This window comes from Paroedura picta, chromosome 10 (assembly GCF_049243985.1).
Source record: "Paroedura picta isolate Pp20150507F chromosome 10, Ppicta_v3.0, whole genome shotgun sequence".
NCBI lineage: Eukaryota > Metazoa > Chordata > Lepidosauria > Squamata > Gekkonidae > Paroedura > Paroedura picta.
This window is the reverse complement of record NC_135378.1, coordinates 50,709,454-50,718,474: the sequence shown is the minus strand read 5'-3', so window position 1 is coordinate 50,718,474 and position 9,021 is coordinate 50,709,454. Positions and strand designations below refer to the sequence as shown.

At 41.1% G+C, this 9,021-nt stretch overlaps 1 long non-coding RNA gene across 1 annotated transcript; it reads left to right on the top strand.

Annotated features, from left to right (window-relative positions):
- The first annotated feature begins 774 nt into the window (after window positions 1–774).
- LOC143819717 (uncharacterized) lies at window positions 775–8,042 on the top strand. Its single transcript, XR_013225058.1, has 3 exons — window positions 775–850; window positions 1,081–1,248; window positions 7,998–8,042. It is a non-coding gene; the product is annotated as an uncharacterized LOC143819717 (long non-coding RNA).
- Window positions 8,043–9,021: the final 979 nt, after the last annotated feature.

Sequence of the window (9,021 nt, the reverse complement as noted above, 5' to 3'; positions counted from 1 at the left end):
ACTCTGAAACAGCAACTGAGCAGCTTTGGTGCTGTGTAGGGTACTATTTCCCTAGTGACCCTGGGATTTCAGTTCCCTGTGAGCAATATGGTAAATGATACATGTGAAGAGAACCTTGAAGTAGTAGATTTACGTCTCTCTCTCTCTTTTTGATGGGGTACCTTTACCATGCCAACAGTGACATTCTAGGATAAAGCACAAAAGGGAGAAGCAGTAGGCTCCCATTATCCTAGGATTTGCCATTATTTTCTCTTCAAAGAAGAGTGATGTCAAGGGGATTTAAACTAACTTTCAAAGAATACTACTTCCAGCAGGTAAAAAGCTTCTGTTCTATCTCTTTTTCCGAGGGAACTAAACATTGTTTAGGTGAAAATAATGTGACTGTACCTGGATGAAAAAATATTAACATTAAATAGAAAGGCATTCTTGGTCTTTGGGGGTTGAATATATCAAGTAATTATCAAATACTTCATTAAATGTTGCTAGGATTGCAAAGATAAGGCATTCCACAAGGATCCCTTGTCTCAATTTTTGATTTAAGCAAATGTCTTCCTCTCAGCAACATGTTCTCCCAGCAGTAAGCTGCAGCCTACACACAGGGTCAAGTATGGACAGTGAAGAAATGCTACTCTGATATGATAGCAAACTATTACTGAGATGTCAACAAGATGTCAGGCCAATGCAATCCTACATTCAAATACAGGAAGCATAATTACGTTTCTGGGTAACTGCCAGCTGCTCCATTCCAACCATTGTTACTGTTGTCTTTTGCCCTGTAGGATCTGAGGTCTATGAAGCTGTCCAAACATTAACTTCAGACAGTTCAAACACATCTCCCTGCAACAAAGAGGTAAGGTTTGGGACCAAAAAAAAAAAGTGATTCCCACTATGTTGGAAACACCAAATGGGAGAGGGGATTACAGAAATAGGAAGAATACCTTGGTGATGTTATTCTCTTAATTCATATCACATACTTCTGAATCTCAGGCTACTACTCAGGAGTGCTTGAGCTCCCCGGAGTTTGTTGCCACTGATGTTTATAACTCAGTACTGTCCATGTCTCTCTTTTACTCTTTCTAGGAAGCCCTTAACAGGGTAAGGGGAAAGGATCAACTCCATTCACAGTGCGATTCCAACCATCTGCTGAGCTTCTCCGAAGTCTTCCATGTTCATAATCCTTCTGAACAGTGCTGGTGTCTGATGAACCATGAAGGAGATGTAGAACAAAGGCTGCTGAGATGAACAATGGTAAGCAGAATGGTTGGTGTCTGGGACAGCCAATCAACATGAAAAGACCTCACCACTCACTGAGATTGAAAGTATAGCTGTGCCTTAGATCTTTTCCAGAGTGTCTGTTAGTAAGCCACATGTAGGCAACACCTCTCTATATTTTCATGGGATGAAAAAAAGCAAGGTCTTTAGAATATCTGCCCCTGATTTCTATAGAAGAACATTTTTATGGACAGTCTCTTAAGAAATGGCTAAGCAACTCTGTGTTTATGAACAACCTATAAAATGTGTTTCATATATTCATCAATAGATAACACAACTACACATAACCTTTTCAGATGGTTGTGCTGAATCACTCCAGATTGTTACCATGTGTTTCTTTGAGGAATGCTGTGTGTACAGATTACACTTCAGATATGGGAATGACATGCCCAAGCACTGCCATGATTTTTAACCATGCCTTAAAACATGGCTCAAAAGATGGGGAGAGCTGGCATAGTAGAGTAGCAAAGAAAGAAGAATTATAGATCAGGAAGCCCCTGATTCAAGTCATTCTCATTTAGTCTCTCCAACCCTCCCCCCAACTTTTGTTTTCGATAGGAAAGAGTAAAGCTGATCCGTGATTCAGGATTGTTGTAAGAATCACAGTGGGACAATTGTGTAAAGAGCTTTGAATGGAGGTGCTATGCAAAATGTTACATATGGTTATCTTTATAAATCTGCTGCTATTTTCTTCCTGTAGCCTTTCATATGGAGAATAACATGTTAAGGAGATAACAAAAAGGGTTTCGTAAAATTGTATGATTTTGAAAAAATGCTGAGAGGAGCAAAAAACAAACGTATCTTCACAAACGGTTACTTTGCCATCTGCATACATAAATGCACCATTTATTTTTCTGGTTATAGAACAGAAAGTACAACTTCAGAACTATTTAATGATGCCAAATCTATCTATGACTCCTCATTGCAAATTAAAGCAAAATTGATTGGCTATAGCTTAGAAATATATGATGATTCAGTGGTTAATTTCATTTTCTTTATTTCTTGAAGCTCTGTTGGACTAGATCTGTTTTCCTCCTTTAAAATTAAATGTGCTTCTTGCTGCTTTTAGTGGCATTATGTGCACTTTTCCCCCCTTCAGCGACCTACATTCTCTATTCCTTCTTCTTATGGATATTTTCAAATTGTATTCAAATATCTTTACCGTTTCCAAGGTGATTTTTAGATGTGTTTGTGCTAATGGGTTGTGGGTTCCAGAGCTGTGTGTAGACTTTTATTGTGGATGGGTTTAAAGAAACATCATAGGATATACACATTCACAATGTTTAAAATACCTTGTTGATCCCCAGAGAGTTCTTTCATTCCAGCTAAGACACACATAAATCTTCTAGCAATAGTGCTGCCTTCAATCTGATAAGGGCTGTGTGCAATTGGCAGTATACTTAGCAGCAGACCATATCAACAGACTTGACTTGCTATTGCCTTTTCCCTGCAAATCCTTCAAATGACACAGGTTTTCTGCATGAAAGGCACTTCCAAGTGGAAATTAGCATGCAACATCCATGTAGATCACCTGCAACAAATGGGCATTGATTTACTAAACGTATAATTATGTGGGAAATCAGGGATTCTCAGAAGGCATACACACATCAGAGTATGCTCCCATACAGTCATTGTATATGATGATCCAAGGCTGAATTACTCCATTAAAGCATGTTTATTAAAGATATTTGAAATGGTCCTCATGGAAAACATGTATTTTTCTTTATGTTGCCTTTCATCTATTTTTAAAGTAGCATATTTTTACCTTCTTACAATGTCTGGGTTGCTCAGTGACAATACTTTGCTAGGAGTAATATGCCAAATTTAATTTAAGTGAAAAAGTGAAGTAAATTTTAAATTCCTGGGAGCCTCTTGTATTTGTTTTCTAAAAATATTTCCTTCTGGATTACAATAGGAACAGTTACTCCATGGCTCAAATATTGGCAATGTGAGTTCTTCATTATGATATAAACTAGATTATCTAAGGTTATTCCACGCACCAATTGCTGCATAAGTGGATATACTATCTTGGGAAAGAATTGTATTTTTCCTGGCAGAACTAGCCCTAGATGGTACCTGAGGCAGAAAACGGAAATATTACCTTTCCCTTATAATAGTAAAAGCATATAATAATAATAGACAACATAACCAGCAATTGAATACTGCCCTGAAATATGTTGCCACTGTGAGGATCTTCAATTACTCAGAAAAGCAAACTCTTGATATGGAGCAAAAGATTTCATTTATCGAGCAAGAATGTACTCTTATCAAAACATTGTTGAAACTGAGGCCAAAGATATATCACATATATCCCAAACCCTGCCTTCACATATATCCCAAACCCTGCTCTCCCCTCCCATGGGAATCCAACGAATGTGGGAGAACATCAAATAGCCATAAACTCAGCACAATAAAACAAAATCAGAGTCCAGTGGCATCTTTAAGACCAACAAAGATTTATTCAAGGTGTGAGCTTTCGAATGTAAGCACTCTTCCTCAAGTTCCCTCCCTGTGTGAACTGCTGAAGATGGATCTGGTGTTGAGACCCCAAGATTTTTAATCTGTGTGGGACGGGGGACTGAATATACAATTTGGTGTGGTCAGGACTTCATAACAACTGAGACAGATCATATATATTTCAATGTAGTCTCTTGTACAGATTAAATGTCTGATAATTACCTTATAACTCAGTTAACTTGAATTTAGTAGACATTTTATTTCTAAGATATTTTACAGAGTTTCAGAGCCATTTAGTGTGGATTTTTGATGTTCATTGGGAAATTTCCTGTAGATATGGTTCACTTCCTCAATGATGTCCTGAACCAGCTTTTAAATTTGGACATGACCTAGGTGCTTGAAACAACTACTCCTGCCTTCTTTCACTTAGGAGAGCCTGTTTTGTTCCTTGGATTGCTGAGTGATTGGCTGAGAACTAGTATGGTGTAGTGGTTAGAGCAGGGATAGTCAAACTGCAGACCCCCAGATGTCCATGGACTACAATTCCCAGGAGCCCCTGCCAGTGACTACCCCTGGGTTAGAGGATCAGACCCTCTGCCATGGAAGTTTGATAGGTGATCTTGGGCCAGTTGCAACCTCTTAGCCTAACCTACCTCACAGGGGTGTTGTGAAGATAAGAGCAGTAGAAAATGATGTGAATAGGTTTGGGTCTCTACTAGGGGTAAATGTTGGATATATCTGAAATAAATAAAAAGATTTCTTGAATGCAGGTGGAGGAAACCTGGGAGAAAGTGCAAACAAACACAGCTTGATGTATAATGATAATGGCCGTGGAGCATTGTTAGTTCTCTGCCCCAACAAAGCCACTGAGCAGAGCTGTTCCAAATTTGTGAAGATTCTTCTCCATCAAAACCTCCATAATAATATAGATAGCTTAGAGGCTAACTGTGATTTATTTGCAGAACACTTGATGGATAAAATGACTTGCATCCAATCCAATTTGGATGCCAATATTTCTGCAGGACAACGACAGAATATAATTTGAAACATAGCTTAGTTATGCTTGCTTGGATGAATTTCAGGTTTTGCAGCCTGAGGAAGTTGACAAATTGTTTGGAGGGACTGTAGCATCCTGTGCACACCCCAGCTTATAACACCGCAAGCAGAAATTCCCATTTGTTTCCAGGGGTATTTCTTAAACAAGGGCATGATTCCAATAACATTGGAAGAGACAGTTGTGGGCCCTTCTTGAAGAAGCCATCTGTGAACCCAAATTATATTAACCATTATCAGCATTTGCAAATGCCCCAGTTTTGCAGCTAGGCGAGTGACTGAGTGGCTGCAGGTTTGAGTGGCAGCACCAGGTTTGTTTGGGTGAGGGTGCTAATGGTAGACACATTATCTGGCTTCTGATCTGAATTTGGAACTAAAATGGTCTCATTTTCCCAGAAGAGAGAGTTGGAGAGCTATTCTCAATAGCTTTCAGCGCTATCAAACATGTTATTTGCAGAGAAGGTGTCTGAAATTGATTTCAGAGCAATATAACCTGATGCTTTTGATGATTTAGTGCAGTTGTTAGAGGGTCTCACAGAGCTCTGTCTTTGTTGATTAACATTTACATTGTATTATAGTAAGACTAGGCTGAAAGCCTGTTGCACCAGGCGTTAGCGGTGGGAGCCGCGCCATCGCTCTACCTGGCTGCAGCAATGGCAGCGTGGGCGATGGTCCTGGCAGGCTGCCAGGCTGCTGTGTGAACTGGTGGGAGGCCAGGCAGGGTACCATGGGACCAGTCTCCTCTGTGGCCAGGGAGCATCTGGCTGAGAGGCTGTGAGCGTGCCTTGCGGCTGGCTTCTGGGGGCAGGCACTCTAGGGGCTGGCCAAATCTGGGCATGCCTGGATTGCTGGGCATGCCTGGATTGGCCCATGCCTGGACTAGCCCATGCAGCTGGAAGCGGTGTCTGGACACCCAGACATGTCCCAGACCCCACTCCTCCCATACTGGCTCTGGGGAAATATTAGAGCCACTAATGGTTAAAATTTTCTTTTAGGGATCCTGCCTGAGGGTTAGTGTTCAGACATCTTCTTCCACTTTGCTGATTAACTCAAAGTTTGAGTCTACCTCTTTTAAACTTGCTGCAGTGGGGACTAATATGCCTATGTATTTCAGGGGATTAGGGTTAATATCTGTCCTCTCCTCCTCTTGCTCTGGGTATGCATGGATAAACAGGGCTTTAATGTGGGTCACAGAGATCAGATTAGTTGCATTAAAACCTGAGGGACCGCCTCTCCACCTACACTCCTGAAAGAGCCTTGCGCTCTACTACATCCAACCTCCTGGTGGTCCCTGGCCCCAAGGAAGCCTGCTTTACCTCAACCAGGGCCAGAGCTTTCTCCATTCTGAACCCCACCTGGTGGAATGAGCTCCCAGAGGAGAACAGGGCCCTGACAAAACCTAGACAGTTCCACAGGGCCTGCAAAAGGGAGCTCCTCCGACAGGCATTTGGTTGAGGTCGACCAAGCCGCCGTTTCCAGTTGGCCCCCAAGCCCCCCCCCCCACTACGACTGATACTAATCGGCTTTACTGGGTCCAGTAAGAATTGAGCTGAGGCTCTCACAATTTCTATTTTATAATGTTATTATTATGATCTTGTTAAGTTATTATTGTTATAATGTTATTACTGTTACTGTTACCTGTTACCATAGGTTAATTGTATCCTTTCCTGTTTTCTGTAAACCGCCCTGAGCCCTCGGGGAGGGTGGTATATAAATATAATAAATAAATAAAATAAAAAGTAAAGAAATTTAATGAGAAAATAAAAATCGTACACTGTTTAAGTCATGGATTCCCAAGCAGGGTTCTAGGAAACCCTGAGGTTATGTGAGAGCACCCCAGGGATTATATGGCCTTTCCCAGAAGTTCAGATGGCTGTTGACATCACTAGTTGTCACTGGAGCCCATGATTGATTGATTGGCTGGATCCAGCAACGTACTGGCACCACTTCCAGGCTTTCTTGAAGCCTGAAAAATATTTTAAGGGTCCCTTCATGGTCAAAAGTTTGAAAACGTCTGGTATAAGTGAACACAACAGACTCAGCAAGGATCAAAGAAAAAGTGGCAAACTTTCCTCTGTGCTCAAATCCTTATTCATGGTTCCTCTATATATTTATGAAACAGCCTGGGGTTGGAACGTGTCCGGCTGTCCAAGTTGGAACAAGACCAATCAGGGTACAGCCAGCAACTCTGGCTGCACCCTGATCGGTCCTATTCCAACTTGGACAGCTGGACATGTTCCACCCCCCAGGCTGTTTCACAAATATATAGAGGAACTAATGCTGGCTGCACCCTGATTGGCCCTGCCCTTATAGCTCCCGCTCTCCATTCCTGGACTCTAACCATATTCCTCTCAGACGTGCCAGAGAGAGAGAGAGAGACACAGAGCCCTGCCAGACTGAACACGAGCCCTCATTCCCTCCTATCGCTCCTGCTGCGAGGGAGGCAGAGAGAGACACAGAGAGAGCTGCCCCAAGCTGCTGACAGACACGGAGAGAGCCGCCCCTGCTGCAACGAAGGAAGAAAGAGACAGAAAGAGAGAGCTGCCCCAAACTGCACACCAGCCCTCCTTCCCTCCTAGGAACTAGCCCTAATTACCTGCTATGACTTCTGCTGCGAGAGGGGAAGGGGAAGAGAGAGACACAGAGAGAGAGATCGGCACCTTCCAGTGTCCCCTGGGTCCTAGCGCCCATTGCATTCCTGCTTGCAATGGGCTTTCTTGCTAGTCTTTTATATTTCTAATGCTGGTAAATAAGAATAACAAAAAAAAAAAAGAAAGAACCTGTCCCAGGCTATCAAATTATGTATACAGCATAATATTTATACAATATTCCTTAATAAGAAATTGAATCCAACATCAAAAGGTGTCTTGTCTCTATTTTAATGATTAATGAAGTAACCAAAACGGACTCTGGAATTGTGCTGTTTTCAGTGTTGAATTTTCATCAGTGGTTGTTTCCTATGTGCAGAAAATTACAGTAAAGTTACAGTCAGTGTAAATTTCATCATGGTACATAAATTAACAAACCCAGTTTGCATAAGAAGCATACCTCCTATGATTGTGAAACTTATCCTAGCAATTTCCCAATATTTCATAACATATATATCAATAGAGTTTATTCTACAACTTTGAGTTGGTAAGATGACTTTTCAAGGGTTATAATAATTAATTGCTTTAAATATTGGTAAAACATTCTTATATTATATTTTATTATAGGGAATGGCTATGGAGGAAATTATGTCTGCTCCTTTCTTTGGCTCCACATGGAATTGTTGTAGTCACTGTTTTCATAAATGTATGCAGTGAAGAAGAGGAATACTGAATGATTACCTGGATGCAGTTTTTGTAGATTTTTAAAATTCTTGATCACTGAAGTGAGAATAAATTTTAAAACAAATCTGTTTAAGTTTATGAAATAACCTTGGAATGTGCATCCTGATCCTATAGAAATAATTTGATTTTCAAATAACATTACTTTGTATAAGAGCTGTGTCAAGGGTTCACACACGGGGCAGGGGGGGGGATGGGATACTGTGCCTAGAGTCCTGGGGAGGCAGTTCATGTCCTCTGTGTCAAGTCCGTTACCATAATGTCGATTGCATTTTAGAAATAAAATAGAAATTGTGTGTATGCGCACACACTATAGATCTGTTTTATCAATTTTCATTGAGTCCAGGGAAATGATGCTTGTGCCCTGTGTGTTTTGTATAATTATGGCAAATGCACAGTATCATTAACTACAAACTGTACAAGCCTTCCTTTCCTCTTGCCTTTCACTGACATTCTCAGCTCTCGTTTCTCCAAGCCATTTTCCTTTGACTTGCTGTGTGGGCGTATTTCTCTCTGCAACATTCACTGATTACTTTCGTATCCTGCCATTAGTAACAGATTATATTTTTTAAAAATGACTTCAGCAATCTATCCAGGCTTTTTGTAGTACAAAGAGAGCAATATAGCCAAGGCTGAACATATTGGTGCATGGGAGTGAAACCATAGGGGAAAGATGGGAGTATTTCTCAAGTGGAGGCTTCCAGCAGTCTTCAGACTGAACATCCAGTGATTTTGCAGGAGGCTACAGGCTGCAGTCAATGCTGCAGTGCTGGCCTCTACAAAGTACTGCATATTTTGCTTTATTCAGAGTGCAGTTTACTTGGCCTCCTCATCACCTATTCGCTTTGCTTAATGCCAAATCCAGAATCCTTCAATCTACTCTGAGTTCCCAAAGGATTCCTCATTCACC